The sequence below is a fragment of the Crinia signifera genome, chromosome 5, assembly GCF_055691185.1.
Source record: "Crinia signifera chromosome 5, ASM5569118v1, whole genome shotgun sequence".
Taxonomy (NCBI): domain Eukaryota; kingdom Metazoa; phylum Chordata; class Amphibia; order Anura; family Myobatrachidae; genus Crinia; species Crinia signifera.
Genome location: NC_139221.1, coordinates 72,268,793 through 72,286,499, shown reverse-complemented (window position 1 = coordinate 72,286,499; position 17,707 = coordinate 72,268,793). Strand labels below are relative to the sequence as shown.

The 17,707-nt window shown below is 45.3% G+C and overlaps 1 protein-coding gene across 1 annotated transcript in view; it reads right to left on the bottom strand.

The window, feature by feature from the left end:
- The window catches only part of CCDC178 (coiled-coil domain containing 178), a 358,769-nt gene that overhangs the window by 154,137 nt on the left and 186,925 nt on the right, over nt 1–17,707 (bottom strand). The window lies entirely within an intron of this gene.

Sequence of the window (17,707 nt, the reverse complement as noted above, 5' to 3'; positions counted from 1 at the left end):
TACCTACAGCAGGAGGGATGTGCGATGGGGTCGGCAGTGGCACCGTCATATGCCAATGTGTATATGATCCAACAAGAGCGCACCCTCCTGTATAGCCACTCGTCCAACACGAAAATATTGATGCTATGTCATTACATTGACGATCTATTCATGTTATGGTCCGGAAACAATGATGGAGGAGATCAATAACTACATGTATACAAGTCCCATAAAATTCACATTTGAGTGCAGCCGTGATCGGATAAATTTCCTAGATGTGCCATTCCACCAACATCTACTTTAAAGATACAGACCGTAACACCTTGTTGAGAGCCAGCAGCCTTCACCCCCCATCTCTGTAACTATATATATATATATATATATATATATATATATATATATATATATATATATATATATATATATATATATATATACCAGCACTCAACTTTATAAAGACCATACTTTCCTGCATATACAGACTGCTGTCCCAATGAAAAGGCCTGGGGCCTTGAAACGTTGACCTGCATGTTTCTATTATAAAGGACCATTTATAAAGGACCATTTGAAACCTCTGACACCTCACCTCACTCAGGAGAGATGATTGATCCTAAATCAGGCCCATAATGCTCCCTGTGGTGCTGCGAATACATATAATGCCCCCATGGTGCCGCTTATACATATAATACCCATGGTGCCCTTTGAACATATAATACCCCCTGTGGTCCCAGTAATACAAATAATGCCCTCTGTGGTGCTAATTCCTATAATGCCCACTGTTGTGCCCCCCTGTGGTGCTGCAAATACACATAATACCCCTGTGGTGCTCCTAATACAAATACCCCCTGCGGTGCTGTTAATCCCAAAAGGTCAACATGCATTAAGTCAACAAGGTCAAAATGTCAACATTCGAAAGGTAGACACATGACAAGGTCGACATGAGTTTTTCGTGATTTAAAGCCTGAAGCCTGAAGCATGCCATGTGCGGGTACACGTTACACTAAAAGGCGGTCCACTTCTACAGTTGTAAAAACCTATGTCTACCTTTTCATGTGTCTACCTTTTTCATGTTGACATTTTGACCCTGTCAACATTTTAACCCCTTTTGGTGCCATGTTTCTTTATGTACATACTGTAATCACAGAAGAATGGTGGGGCATGCCTGTGTTTTTACCACTACTCCCACATTAACTCCCCTAAACCGTCCCTTCCTGTCAATCACTCTGCATATAAAATGTCAGTGTGAGTGGTGTGGTATCTTGGCACATGTGCTGTGTGATCATGGCATGTGCACAGTCTGCTGATAATTGCTCGGTTGCAAATATATCAGCATTGCATTTAAACATGAATTAGGTCCTAAGATCACAATAATTTTGGAGAGGCCAATCCCAGGGCATTTTTCGGCGGGATCCTGGGATTGGAGATTGAAAAATGCGAGTGCCCAGCAGTGGTGGTCAGAAGCTGAGCGGTGGTGGTGACTGGTGAGGAGGTCAGGTGCCTGGTGGGGGTGAGGAGGCATCAGGCTGTGATGCGGCGTTTGGGTCTCGGGTAGTGATACTGAGTTCGGGTGCCGGGTGATGGTGTGGCTTGTAGGCTCGGAGTGGCAAGCGGGCTACACAGCATGACCTCTGACATCAAGTCATGCTGTGCACAGCCATGGAGCAGTGTGCTGGGGTCAGGAGCAGAAGGGCAGCATCTGAGCTGGTCTCTCAGCCCGGCATTAGATTTGCGCATGCGCAGGCCAATCCTGGGTTCAAATCCCAGTGTTTTTATGGCCAAATCCAGGGATCCCACCAATCCCAGGATTAACCACCTTATTTTCAAGAGGTTTTTTTTACCCGTCTCACTATATTCTTGCTTAGAAAAAAATGGGTGTGTTTAATTATCATGTCTGGAATTCAAATATTGCAAATCAGACTTGTAATCTAGATGTATTATTCTTTCCCCTTTTCTAAAATGTTAAAAAATGGAACCCTGTGGGGCAATCTGCTCTATGATTGATCCTCCATGCTACTGTATATAGGCACAGAAGGGGTAGAAGTGAGCATAAACAGAATGTTAGGCTGGGTTTAAAATAGGAAGTGGGTCTTGAGAGCCTATTTGAAGTTTTTGTAGGGAGGTATAGAGTCTAATAAAGAGGGGTAAAGAATTCCAGAGATAAAGAGCGGAACAACCATAATCTTGGAGACAGGAATGGGAGGAAGTAAACAGTTGATAGGAAAGGCTGCATGCATTTCTGGAGTGAAGAGGGCGGGTGGGAGTGTAACAAGAGATGAGGTCAGATATGTAGGAGGGAACAGAATGGGTGATGGCTTTGTAAGTGAGGGGTAGATTTATTAAGTTCGGTCAAGTGAAGCTCGGTCTGTTCATTATCCACGGCCAATCAGCATCTACCTGCTGATCGGCCAATCAGCATCTACCTGCTGATTGGCCAGTGATAAAGTACCAGCCACATTATCACTTCACCGAGCTTAACAAATCTGCACCACAGTGTGCAGAGCTTGATTTGGATTCTAAAATGAAAGGGGAGCCAGTTAAGGGCTTGTAAGAAAGGGTAAGTGGATATTGTACGTTTGGAGAGGAAAATGAGCCGGACTTCCTGGCTTTATTTGAGTATAAACAAGTCTGTTAATTGCCATTGAATTGAATAGATTGAAATATTTGAAACATTATGGGGGAAATTTACTAAGAATAGGAATACAAAAAATTGGGTACTTACAGTATGTAATATCTGGGCTCCCGTTTTTCTTATGAGACCGCGTGCGCTCGCCACACTTCGGGCGCGGTGGCTCGCTGCGCTCGCCACACTATATAAAATCAACTCCATGCGTAGTTGGATAGTAGGGGTATGAAAAAATGGGGTGCATTTAACATGGGAGCCCAGATAATACATAAGTACCAACAATTGTATTCGTATTCTTAATACGAATGAATACGACTGGTGTAGTCGTATTTTCATTCGTATTCCGGAGGATAATTTACTAATCAGTCGTATTTGACTGATTTGTATTATCTGATGGCGTACTGATTCGTATTGGCAGCCTGGAAACAATTTTTCGTAGGGCTCCGCTGATTTTTTTAAACCAGCCCCAGGCTCCAGAGCCGGGTCTGGTTCCCAAAATACGTGGGGACAAAATTAATAGGTATCCCCTATATTTTAAGAACCAGCCCCAGGCCCAACCAGCCAGCAGGGTAATGCCACAGCTGAGGGGAGACTTTTTATACAAGTCCCCCCGGCGAAAGCATTCATACCTACAGACCAGTCAGCCTGGGAAGGGGTTCCAGGTGGAGTGGGGACCCCCCCAATGAAGGAGTCCCCACCCTCCAAAACTTACCTGCATAGGCTGAAGCCTGGTCTGTCCCCGGTACCCCCCGGCTGTGGGTACCAGGCTGATTAAAGGTGTAAAAATAGAGAAAACGGTCACACGAAGCCACGGCAGAGCGCGGCGGGCACATTACTCACCCGTCCGTGTCCGCCGTCGGCTAGCATGTTGCGGGCTCCGGCATCTGGGTAGCGGGCAGCGGTGGCCTAGTGTGGGGACGGCAGCAGGGGAATCCCGGGAGGCACGGACGGCTTGTGTCATTGGCGGCGCCGGGAGGCCGGCGTCGCCATCTTGCTTCAGGGCAGCAGCAGATTGGCTCAGGTCCGAGGTCTCCGCCCATACTGCTCTGACAGCCAATGGCAGCCGCCCTCTTGAGATATAGGGGATCTGCCTAGGGCTGTTCAGAGTCAGTATAATGAGTCTCTAGAGTCGTTCACAGCTTCCAGCTGACTCCCGAATCCTGACTCTTCTCTCCAGACTCTGGTGCCTTGCTCTATGCGCTCTGCTACTGGGAAAGTCACCCTCCTGACACCAATGCTGCAAGTCCTGCCTAGCTCCAGTACCTGCTCGTATCCCTGAGCTACCTGGCACAGCATTCCTCTGGCTCTCTCCATCCAGTGATTCAATCTCCATCATCTTTCAGTCTTCCGGATCCATTTCTTCTGCCACCAATATCAGTCTCTTTCCGGATCATTATCTTCTTCTATGTCCTCTGGCCATTCGGGTTACATTTCACAGAACTGCCTGCCCCTTTTTAAGTACCGTGCTGGACTTTATTATTGTTTACCCCTAACTGCCACTTAAAGAAAGTATTTGAGTGAAGTTGTTTATCATTGATAAAATCTATTATTAAACCTGCACGTTTCAACCCTTCTCCTTCTGGTCCGTCTCCGGCTCCTGTGCACCACACAATTTCATCCCGCCCATCACCCGTGACAGTTTGTACTAACCCGATGGAATCGGGTGAAGCACAGGCCTCCATGACGGACGTACTTCAAGGCATCATGGCTCGCTTGGAACAAGTAGAGGCTACCCAGCGTCAAGTGGCTCAATTCCTCCAGTCCCTGTCACCACCTCAGGCGGCTCCCTCAGTTTCTTCAGCCCCAACTTCTGGTGCTTCAGTCTCAGCTGCTCCACCAGGGCCAGTTGCTCCTCATCACCTACAGCTGTCAACCCCCAGTAAATATGACGGGTCACCGAAAGGATGTCGTGGGTTCCTGAACCAATGTGACGTTCACTTTACTCTCCAGCCTTCCAACTTCCCTACCCCCAAGGCTCGGGTGGCATACATTGTGTCTCTCCTGGCAGGTCCAGCCCTGGAGTGGGTATCGCCCCTTTGGGAGCGTGCAGATCCCATATTCAACAATTATGAAGAATTTGTTGCCTCCTTCCGCCGCATCTTCGACGAACCTGGCAGAGTGTCCTCCGCAGCCACTGAGATCTTAAGAATTCGCCAGGGTAGTCGCCCAGTGGGACAATATGTTGTGCAGTTCCAAACCCTGGCTTCAGAACTAAAGTGGAACGAAGAGGCTCTCATCTCCGCTTTCTGGAATGGCCTCGCTGATCGCATCAAAGATGAATTGACTACTCGTGACTCTCCTTCCACCCTGGCTGAACTAATTTCATTATGTAACAAAGTCGACCTACGGCTCCAAGAACGTCAACTTGAGAGGAATAGCTCGGACCGCCTTCGTCCTCGTTTCTCCTCCAATGTCGCACCGGTCCCCAAGCCAAATCCTCCTTCCGCTGTGCCACTAGCTGAACCCATGCAGATCAACCGCTCCCGGCTCTCCTTCGAAGAGAAGTCACGTAGACGATGAGAGAATTTATGCATGTATTGTGGCTCCTCAGCCCATTTGCTATCTTCCTGTCCGCTGCGTCCGGGAAACGAGCGCTCCTAATCTCCCCGAGGGAGGTCCGATTAGGAGTCCTGCTTCCATCTCCCTCCTCAACTGTTTCCACCATTCCGGTTACCCTTGTGTGTCCCCAAGGGAGAATTAAAGTTTAGGCCCTATTGGACTCCGGAGCGGCAGGGAACTTCCTTTCATCTTCTTTTGTCACCCAACACGCTTTGCCTGTGCAATCCTTGGATCATCCACTGGTTCTCACCGCAGTGGATGGGAGCCGTATCCGTAGTGGGCAAATCACCCATCAAACCACTTCAGTGACTTTGCTCGTGGGAGCTCTACATCAAGAGTCCATAGAATTCTTTGTTCTCCCGCAGTCTTCACACCGGATGGTTCTGGGCCTTTCTTTTTTCAATTTCAACTTTATTTAAGTTTTTCCGTATGACAAGGTATAAAAATAAAAGAATAAGAAACAAGAGCAAACATCGATTTCCATACAATGGAGGACAGTCCATACTGTTAATTATTATCAACACAGTTTATAATTTTCTAAAACATAGCATTTAATCTGTCATATACATTAAAGCAATAAATTTGCGATCATTTGGTATATCCCCCCAACGCAGACGGGGGAGAGCAATCCCAGTAGTTCTATCTATTTCATCATTGCCGAGGTCTTTAACTATCGGGGCACCCATGTGAGCTAGGTCCACTTTGAACCCCTATCCCAAAAACCCCCCCTCTATTTCTCTTTCAAGTGTATATTACTAATAAGTGAGATAAATCTAATATATATATATCTTTAGCATAGTGTTATTACAGTGATTAAGTAGAATTATATCCTCTCTGTGTGATCCTGACAAGATCATAAATAAAAAGAAGAAACAAAGAGGAGAAGAAAGAATAAAAAAAAAAAAAAAAGTGAAGAGGAAAAAAGTGCATCTATATATGAACAATTTTTATATTTATTAGTGATAGAAATAGTGTTCTATTATACTTGAAGCCTAGGGGCTTGTTCCCCCAGGAGCCAATATATTGGTGTACTGAATAGTGTGCCACAGACTAAATCCTAAATTAACTAAATTAACCTTCTCTCATAAAGGCCTTATTACCTCCGAATCCCTCAGCCCTTCAAGATCTAATCAACTAGAGGGACATGCTACCACTGGGATTGATCTTCCATTTGCATCTTACCTCTACGAATTGCTCTTGATTCTATAACCTAACTTAAAATCCCCACCCCCCCCCAACCCCCCCGGCATGGGTAATTAAGAGTTCACACATTCCCTTAATATCCTAGATCTTTTAGGCTACAAACCAGTTGTTCCACACTTTATTGAATACGTGTATTGTACCGCGTGCTAAATGGACAAATTTTTCATTAGCCATTGTGGTCTTAACCAGGGCGAGCCAGATTTCTAACAGGGGCCCCTCTCCGGCCATCCACTTCCTGGCTATACACACTTTAGCTAACGTAAAGGCTATAATGAGAAATTGTCTTGTATGTTTATCCAGCTTAGATTTATCAAATATTGCTAAAGTACATGCTTTACTTGTACATGCTTCTTTTGGTATACCCTTTTTTAAGAGTTCTTCAACCACCTCCCCCCAGAACTTAGATATTACAGGGCATGTCCATAATAAATGCCAGAAATCACCCCTAGTATTAGGACATCTAGGACATGAATCACTGTCCCTTCCACCAATTTCAAATAACAGTTTTGGAGTCATGTAAATTCTATGTACTATAAACATCTGGATTTGCTGGAATCTGAGATAGTTGGTTGCTCTCCAGATGTCAGCCAAAGCACTCATCCAGTCTTCATTATTTATGGGTCCCAGATCCTTCTCCCATTTACTCCTAACTCCTGGGAGAGGTTCTAAGTTTAAATCCTGAGTGAGTGTCGAATAAATGTATGAGACTTCATGTCTTTTGGGGCATCTTTGAAATATTTTTTTAGTCAAAGAATGCTCCAAATTAAATGTAGAGCCCTTAAATTGGATCGATAGTGCATGTCTAAGCTGGATATATCTAAATAGGTGTTTATTAGGGAGGGAATGAGAGTGTTTCAATGAATTGAATGACAATAGTTCCCCATTCTCCATCAAATGACCTATCTCTGTGATACCTTTTCCGCCCCATATACTCTTCATTTGTAATTTATCGAGCTCTGATAGAACCCTTGCGCTATGTAAAGGAGTTTCTGGATCTATACCCTTACTGCCCAAGATAATTTCTGCCTGTTTCCAGACTAAATTAATCTGCTTTATTATTGGTGGCCAATTTTGCCGTATGTTTCCGGCTAAGACCATCTGGCGAGGGGTATGCCCGTTTGTGGTAAGTCTTATTAGCTCCATTAAACAGTCTGCTCTATTTAAAGCTTGTAGACGCTTGTCTGAAGCCAGTTGTGCCGCTAAGTAATAAAGCCGGAAATCAGGGAGTGCTAATCCGCCTGTTTTTTTTACTTCTAGTAAGCGTCTTCAACCTAATTCGCGGTCTCTTGTTCACCCAAATCAATGAGGATACTAGTCCCTCCATCTGTTTAAAGATTTTCCTCGGAATATATATGGGGGAGTGTTGTACTACATACCCAATTTTAGGCTGGACAATCATTTTTATTAGGTTAGCTCTTCCAGTAAGTGTCAATGGAAGACGAGCCCATATATTTATCTTAGATTTGAGATAGTCAATCTGTGGGGTGATATTTAAAGGAATAAATTTGGAGGTGTCTCTCGAAACCCGGATGCCCAAATACTGAAAATCAGTGACCCACTTCAGAGGTGACTGAGCATACTCTTCAGGAGGACACGGTCCTTCTATGGGGAGAATGCAGGATTTGTTCCAGTTTATACGAAGGCCTGAGAAGTCCCCGAATCTCTCCACCACCCCCATAACCCTCGGCACCGCCTCCAGATGGTCGTTCATAAAAAGGAGGATATCATCTGCATATAGAGCAATGCGATCTTCGCAATTACCGATCTTAATCCCCTTTATTTCCTCATTGCTCCTAATAAGGCAAGCGAGTGGCTCCATAGCAATGGCAAAAAGACCCGGGGACAACGGACACCCCTGTCTGGTGCCCCGCCCAATCATGAATCTAGGTGAAATAAACTTATTCACCGAAATTCTGGCCACTGGAGACTTATACAGCACCTTGACCCAGTTAATAAATACTGGGCCTAGGCCAATCCATTCCATGGCCCCCCAGAGATAAGTCCATTCAATCGTATCGAAGGCTTTTGTTGCGTCGAGTGATATTATAGCAGCTTGCTTGGACTCGTGCGGAGCCTGCAATTGCGTGTATAGCCTTCTGATATTAGTTGTAGTAGATCGGGCCGGGATAAACCCGGTCTGATCAGCATGGATAATTTCCCCCAGAACAACATTTAATCTCCTGGCCAACACCTTGGCCAGGATTTTAACGTCATTGTTGAGGAGAGAAATTGGTCGGTAGGATTCCACTTCACTAGGATCCTTGTCCTTTTTTAAAATCACTGTAATCATGGCCTCTGACATAGAGTCAGGAAGACCATTATTTTCATATATTCCATTGAATAGGGCAAGGAGCCTAGGAGCAAGGAACTTAGTGTGTTTTTTATAAAGCTCTTGCGGAATTCCGTCAATCCCCGGAGATTTACCTGATGGAATTGAAGCAATAGCTTCCTCAATTTAATTTAGCGTTAAAGGGGCATCTAGAGCTTGCTTAGCGTCCATAGATAATATTGAATGATCGATATCAAGCAGATACTGCCGAATTTCTGGTAATGAGTGCCTCTGTTGTGTTTGATATAACTTTTGGTAGAATCGGCCGAATTCCTCGACAATGTCCGGGGTTTGATGGATCAGGCTACCTTGTGCTGACTTAATCACAGAGACTACATTAGATGTCCTATCATGGCGTACTATATTGGCCAGGAAACTGCCAGGTCTTTCACCTTCTTTATATCTCAGGTGGCCTGCATATAGCTCTCTGTATTGCTCTTTCTCTGTCAAACATTTTTGCCATTTCTCCTGTGCCTTTCTCCAGCTAATTTTATTTGCCTCATTAGGGGTCAGGAGGTATTCCCTTTCAAGATTAGTGCAGTTCAATTCCAGCTCCTTTTCCACTTTCTTATATGAATTTTTTAATCCTGCTATTTCTCTAATTAAGGACCCTCTAATAAATGCCTTAAAAGTGTCCCAAATTACCCCCTCCGGGGCTGTATTATCATTCAATTCAAAGAACTCTGCCCATGAGGCCTCGAATTTGCCTACCGGGTCCATTTGTGACAACCAGAATGTATTTAATTTCCAATAAGAAAACCCCCTTTTTCCGCCAAGGGAAATTTTAAGGAGAAGTGGAGAGTGATCTGAGATGCCCCTCGCCAGGTAAGCAATATCCTGGACGAGGGGGACCACTTCCTCTGTCACTAGAGCGAGGTCAATCCTGGAGAAGCAGTCGACAGCACTAGTATAACAAGAGTAATGCAGAGCCTCTGGCGATCTCTCCCTCCACACATCCCTCAACCCCATTTCGCTGATAAAGTCAAAGAACCCTGTTCTTTGCTTCTTGTTGTCCCTACTTGCTGGACTTCTCCTATCTAAAGAGGGGTTTAATACGTTGTTATAATCCCCCAACATGATGGTCGGTATACCCGGATAATTTGCTATGAAATCTGCAGCGAGTTTCAGAACTTCCAAGTTAAATGGAGGAGGTATGTAAACTGCTATTAATAGGAAAGGCCAATTTCCCAGTCTGCCCTTAATAAATAAATACCTACCCCACTGATCAATCTTAGTCTCCTCCGAAATAAAGGGTACCCCTTTCCGAATAATAACAGAGACTCCCCTGGAGGAGGAAGTGTGAGTTGAGTGGAGCGTCCACCCAATCCAGGATCGATTTAATGCCAACACTTTTCCCCCCTCCAGGTGAGTCTCTTGCAAACAAATGATATCTGCCCCGTGGTTCCGCACATGTCTCAGAACCAGGGATCGTTTCACTTTATTATTCAACCCACGCACATTCCACGTAAGGAAACTATAGTTTAGGGACATTTATCCTTACACAAAAGAAATATTTGATATTCCCAAAATTCAATAGAATGAGCATAATACACTTGGAATGTAGCCAACCAAACGGAACCCATGCCATACCCTCCCCCATGTCCCCAATCCCTCCCACCGCCCTGCACACCCAGTCTCCCTCTTTTCCCCCTTTGGCATGCTTTAATCCTATCCCCGCCTCCCTCCCTCCCCTCAAAAAAAAAAAAAAAAAAAGGGAAACAACCATGTACAATATAATTACCATAAGCAGGGAGGTCTCTCCTGCTCCAAGTCGGGATTATTGATTAGTACCCCTGTGAGAGATTGCATTCATTTGACATTTTAGACAATAATAGCAAAAGAATAAAGAGAAAAAGGAGAAGAAAAAATAAAAGGAATTTAGATCGAGTTATTGAAACAGGTAAATGACATGCAGTAATAATTATTCCTTTAGCTGAATTATTATCTAACAGAGTCCAGTTGCCTGGCGCCTGGGAAGTTGGCGTCTAGCCACGTTGCTGCTTCTCTGGGTGAAAGGAAGAAGACGGCTGTGCTATTATGTATGACCCGAAGCTTAGCGGGAAATAGTACTGCATATTGGAGATTAAGTTCTTTCAGACGTCGTTTGACCTCAAAGAATTGGGCTCTGTCCCGCTGGACTTGTACGGCGTAGTCTGGAAAAGCTAGGACTTTAGTATTGTTCCAATCCAATGGTCCCTTGGCTCTAGATAGCTTAAGGATTGAGTCTCGATCAATATAGTGCAAGAGTCTCGCTATTACTGTTCGAGGTGGTGCGCCCGGCGGGGGGGCTCTAGTGGGGACCCGATGGGCCCTTTCAATCGAAAAGAATTTCGAAAATGCCTCTCTGCCGTATGTTTTGATCAGCCATTCCTCTAAGAACGCTTCTGGGCTTATCCCTTCAGCTTTCTCGGGCAGGCCGACTAGCCTTATATTGTTTCTCCTATTACGCCCTTCGATATCTGTCATTTTAGTATTAATATGATTCACCTGAGTGGTAAGAGTCTCGATTTTTGCTTTGAGCGGTCTAAACTTATCCTCCAGATACGAGGTGCGGCTTTCCACCTCTTTGACCCGCTCCTTAACCTTCTGGACAGACTGACGGATCAAATCCAAGTCCTCTTGGATTTTTTCAATTTTTGAGGCCAGTCGCCCCTCACTAGCAGAGAGAGCATCTAAAACTCTTTGTGTTGAGGTATCAGGTTGGTCTTGTGGGACTGAGGTTGTGGGGGGGCTATCGGCCCCAACGATAGGGGGGGGAGGAGTAAGATTCCCAGATTGCCTTGCAAATTTAGAAAGCTTATTTGCAGCCGTGGTGTTTTGTGTTTTACCCATCGTGCAATTGAAGGTGCAAAAAAGGACTGAAAGATGTAGCCCCAAATTGTGATTTTAGTTTGTGCTTGCCCTAAGACAGTGGAGCCACAAGATACGGGGGGATCTTTGCACAAGAATGCACGGAGAGGCTGAATTCGAGGTGAGACGCATCATAGACTCCCGTTGCCGCAATTCTCGTATCCAGTATCTTGTAGAGTGCGTTGGATTTGGACCCAAAGAGAATTCCTGGGTGGATTCTGTAGATCTGCATGCTCCAAGCCTGGTAAAGCAATTTCTCCAAAGAAATCCACACAAGGTGCGTAGGTGCCCTGGGGTCACCCAGAAAGGGGGGGTACTGTCACACGCAGCCGCGGCAGAGCGCGGCGGGCACATTACTCACCCGTCCGCGTCCGCCGTCGGCTAGTGTGTTGCGGGCTCCGGCGTCTGGGTAGCGGGCAGCGGCGGCCTAGTGTGGGGACGACAGCAGGGGAATCCCGGGAGGCACGGACGGTTTGTGTCATTGGTGGCGCCGGGAGGCCGGCGTCACCATCTTGCTTCAGGGCAGCAGCAGATTGGCCCAGGTCCGAGGTCTCCGCCCATACTGCTCTGACAGCCAATGGCAGCCGCCCTCTTGAGATATAGAGGATCTGCCTAGGGCTGTTCAGAGTCAGTACAATGAGTCTCTAGAGTCGTTCACAGCTCCCAGCTGACTCCCGAATCCTGACTCTTCTCTCCAGACTCTGGGGCCTTGCTCTCTGCACTCTGCTACTGGGAAAGTTACCCTCCTGACACCAATGCTGCAAGTCCTGCCTAGCTCCAGTACCTGCTCCTATCCCTGAGCTACCCGGCACAGCATTCCTCTGGCTCTCTCCATCCAGTGATTCAATCTCCATCATCTTTCAGTCTTCCGGATCCATTTCTTCTGCCACCAATATCAGTCTCTTTCCGGATCATTATCTCCTTCTATGTCCTCTGGCCATTCGGGTTACATTTCACAGAACTGCCTGCCCCTTTTTAAGTACCGTGCTGGACTTTATTATTGTTTACCCCTAACTGCCACTTAAAGAAAGTATTTGAGTGAAGTTGTTTGTCATTGATGAAATCTATTATTAAACCTGCACGTTTCAACCCTTCTCCTTCTGGTCCGTCTCCGGCTCCTGTGCACCACACAATTTCATCCAGCCCATCACCCCTGACAGAAAACCATTGGGTTTTGCTGTGAAACTATGAGTCAGCAAGCCTGGAATACATATTGGGACTTGGAGAACCACAAGTATCAGCATGCTGCCCATTAATGGGCTTGCTGGGACTCTTAGTTCCACAGCAAAACCAATAGTTAAATAAAAGCACACTGACACAGATTTCTCAGTAGTTTCCATTATAGTACCAGTTATACTATATGTATCCTTTATTTATAATATAATTTTGCATAATTTAGCATTAAAATGTTCTTAACCATTCTCCTACTCTACCTAGATCATTGATCATTTTCATTTTCTCCACCTCCCAAGAACTATTCAAATTTTGCCCATTGTGCCATATGATGGTAATAAGCAACTATGCACCACTGCGGGGTGGTCCAGAAGTTACATCTCCATTTGCGAATGTGTGTTGGGCTGCAACTGAGCCTTGTAATAGGGTGTGAGAGTCAGAAAGTGAGAGATTTTGGAAGAGTTTTCCTATTTTTTTAAAGCAGCAATCATTTACACACTAAAAAAAAAAAAAAACAGGTTGATTTTGCCACGTAATTGATTGCCGATTTTAAAAAGCAATTGGAAAAGTCTCCCAAAATTTCTCACTTTCTGATTTTCACACCCATTTACATTTTGCCCTATATGTCTGCTGCTGTACTACAATGTATATACAGTATATATGTACCAAATGAATCCACTATCAGAACACGTTTAGAAAGAATGGAAAATAATTGTATTAAAATAGCAGTTCCACCTCATTTCAATTGCATGGCTGAAAATAAACATAAAACCTAATTATGAATTAATTGTAGTAGCATAACATGTGCATGGCCACATGCTATGAAGCCAAGTTCTACAACAGATTATACAAAACAAAATTCAGATAAAGGACACTGAGAAGACACTTTCTTATACTGTACAGAAACGTCCACATTTGCAGACTTTTTAACTTGAGATTTAAATGACCAATAGGGGTAAGTTTAATAAGATGGGAGGTCAATAGGATATAGAATCTGATTGGTTGCTATAGGCAACATCGCATCTTCAATAGAACTCCCATTGCAGTAAATCTACCCCACAGAACCACTTTACAAATAGGTATTTTTAACTTGCATTAACCAATGGTTGGTAAGTAACTGTTTACCAGGTGGTATAAGGAGACCTCCATACATGCCTGTCCATGCAGCTGCGCAGTGGCGTAGCCACTGTGCGGCAGCCCCCGCCACTGCTTGGAGGAGCAAGCGCTGCAGAGGGCGCCGAGTTCAGGATGCAGTACAGGCGGTCAGTGTGAGAGGTGCAGAGGCGGCCGGTAGCAAGATCAGCAAGGTGCAGAGAGGGACCTTGTTGATCTTGCTGCCGGCCGCCTCTGCACTTCTCACACTGACAGGCAGCAGTCACTACTCGAGAAGACGACCTCAAGGCTCACCTGCAACGGGCGTCCGTCTAGATGGGGCTAGACATGGAGCCGCCACAGTGACCAGGTACCATGGCGGCCGTGTGCCGTGGCCGGGGGTGCGATCGGGTGGGGGGGCGCCAGTGATTTTTTTTTGGCTTGGGGGCGCAAAAGTTTAAGTTACGCCCCTGCAGCTGCGTCATGCTGAAGCAGGTTTGTGTTATGCATCGCCAATGCCTATTTGTACTGTTGGTTTCAGACCAACTGACATTGGACAGATGATAGCTGTGCGGCAGACAGCTCTGTATGACATGCTCACCCTGAGAGAAGCCTCTGTATTGTTAATGGAAATGTGTACTGTATATATTATACAGTAACACATAGTGCCATCTTGTTTGCTGTTCCCTCAGAGGGTACTGACTTTATAAATGTATTTCTACAGCTGAAATCTGAATCTTGGATTTTTAATGAATCCCTGTTGAATGTAGCATCCATCGATAGGTGAACAATGTCTCGGTCGATAGCAATAGGTCAACATCAAACGGTCGACATGCCAGAAGGTCGCCAGAGATAAAAGGTTGACACATAAATAATGTTGAGATTAATAGTCGACACATGAAAAGGGTCGATATTCCGTCTTCATACATTATCATCCACATGGACTCTGACTGGGAATAGTAAAATGGCCCTAAGCACTTGCAGTGTGGTACACGAATACAGAGTCCACATCCTCAGGTGTTGACATTGACAGCAAAAGAGAAAAAAAATTAAAACCCCATAACAAACTTTTCATGTGATGGCATTTTGTGTGTGTTGATCCTGTACATGTGTTGACCTTGTGCATTTCGACCTTATGACTATTGACCTAGACACAGAAGTAGCTTGTGAGTCAGGGAGAATCAAGGAATAACACTTACGAGGAGTTAACACAGATGTAAGTTGTGTACCCAGGAGACACATGGAATAACACTTAGGGCGGGATGTACTAAGAGGAAAATGTGGCAAAACCCCCGTTTTACCGCATTTTCCTATGGATTAAATCGCCAGGCGATACTCTATAGAAGCCTATGGGCTTATTTTCGCAAACCCGCCGACCCCCCTGTCCTCCTCCCTCTGGCTAACCTTAGTCCAGGTCCTCCTACCTCCGCCTCCCCCCTCTGTCTATCTCTTCACTGGCTCCCCATTCCTTTCCGAGTTCTCTTTAAACTCCTCACCACCACCTACAAGGCTCTCTCCTCCTCCACCGCTCCTTACCTCTCTTCACTGATCTCTATCCACACTCCCTCCCGTCCTCTTCGCTCCATCGCTGACCGCCGACTGACCTCTCACCTAATCACCTCCTCCCACTCCCGTGTCCAAGACTTCTCTCGCGCTGCCCCCCTGCACTGGAACAACCTCCCGCCACCCATCAGGCTTTCTGATTCCCTTACCTCCTTCAAGCGCTCCCTCAAAACCCACTTTTTTCGACTAGCCTATCCCTCCTCCTAACCTCTTTTGATCCTCCTATCCTGCCTCCGTTCCTACTTATCCTGTTGTTTTTCGTTCGTCCACCCACCTATTTTTAGTATGTTAACTCTTATGAGTAGGGTCCTCCTGCCTCACGTACTCACCCTACCTCTTTACCTCACCTGTCCTCCTTTCCTGTTCTTCTCTTCCTCTGCTTCATCTTCAGTCTCCTCGACAATTTGGACACCTACTTCTGAACTGATGCTGATTTTATTTCTACCAGCTATACCCCTATTTATACTGTATTTTTCAACACACCCTGTACGTTACCTTGTCATTTGTTTTTTGTTTGCTATGTACGGCGCTGCGGACACTTTGCGGCGCCTTATAAATAAACGTACTACTACTACTACTACTTCCTCCCCCTAGTAAAGCAGCTGGACGTCCTTCCGGCTGTAGGGGGGAGGAGGAGGCGCCGGGGACATCCTGTCCCCGGCGTAAGGAGACAAGCAGGTGGCAAGGAGGTGACGGAGAAGCCCCACACACCACAATACAGGTATCGCGGGGGGTCTCCGTCACCGCACCGCGATGCCAGCCGCATATGTTAGTACATATGTGCTGGCATCGTGGCGGTATTTTAATACATCCCGCCCTTACAGAGGTAGCTTGTGTACAAGGTAGACACATGGAATAACACTTACTGAGGTAGCTTATGTACAAGGGAGACACATGGAATAACACAGAGTTATCTTGTGTACCCAGGAGACACATGGAATAACACTTACAGAGGTAGCTTATGTACTAGGAGATACATGGAACAACACTTACAGAGGTAGCTTATGTACTAGGAGACACATGGAATAACACTTACAGAGGTAGCTTATGTACAAGGGAAACACATGGAATAATACAGAGGTATCTTGTGTACCCAGAAGACACATGGAATAACACTTACAGAGGTAGCTTATGTACCCAGTAGACACATGGAATAACACTTACAGAGGTAGCTTATGTACCCAGGAGACACATGGAATAACACTTACAGAGGTAGTTTATGTACCCAGGAGACACATGGAATAACACTTACTGAGGTAGCTTATGTACTAGGAGACACATTGAATAACACTTACAGAGGTAGCTTATGTACTAGGACAGTGGTAGCCAACCCTAGCCCTTGAGAGCTACCAACAGTTCACATTTTCCAGACAACCTAGCTGCTGCACAGCTGCACTCATTAATCACTGACACATTTTAAAAGATCCACAGATGGAGCTAATTAGCTCACTTGTGATTCTGTGAGGAGACCTGCAAAACATGCACTGTTGGTAGCTCTCGAGGACTAGGGTTGGCTACCCCAGTACTAGGAGATACATGGAATAACACTTACAGAGGTAGCTTATGTACAAGGGAAACACATGGAATAACACAGAGGTATCTTGTGTACCCAGAAGACACATGGAATAACACTTACAGAGGTAGCTTATGTACCCAGTAGACACATGGAATAACACTTACAGTGGTAGCTTATGTACCCAGGAGACACATGGAATAACACTTACTGAGGTAGCTTATGTACTAGGAGACACATTGAATAACACTTACAGAAATAGCTTGTATACAAGGGAGATACACGGAATAACACATACAGAAGTCACTTTATCTTTTCATGGTTATATTTTGCCAATGTTTTCCACAATTCCAACAATTGTTAGCGACAAAAAGGGCACACCACAGATAATAGCATTAACATTTAAGCAAATACATAGATGCAGACAGAAGAGGGACAGCAGTTCATGCTGTGTCATATCTGAGATATTACTATGTTAATTTGACAATTTACAACACCATTGTTTATGTAATGGATGATGGCTAGTGACTACAGCAGCACAGCAGAATGGTTAGCAGTGATGACAACTACAATGGTGACCAGCGTCACCGGAGCCCAGCTGCCACCTTTATGTGCTATCAAAACTGATGCTACAGTACTTGTTACTTTCTTTCCCCCCATGAATGCACTGACAAAGGCTGTTTAGCAAAGAAGCATAGCTTTCTAAATTTGTATCATTGGGGCAGATGTATTAAGCCTTAACAAGAGATAAATGCAAGGGTGATAAGGAGAGATAAACGTCCAGCCAATCAGCTCCTTTCTGACTTTTTTCAAACACAGGCTG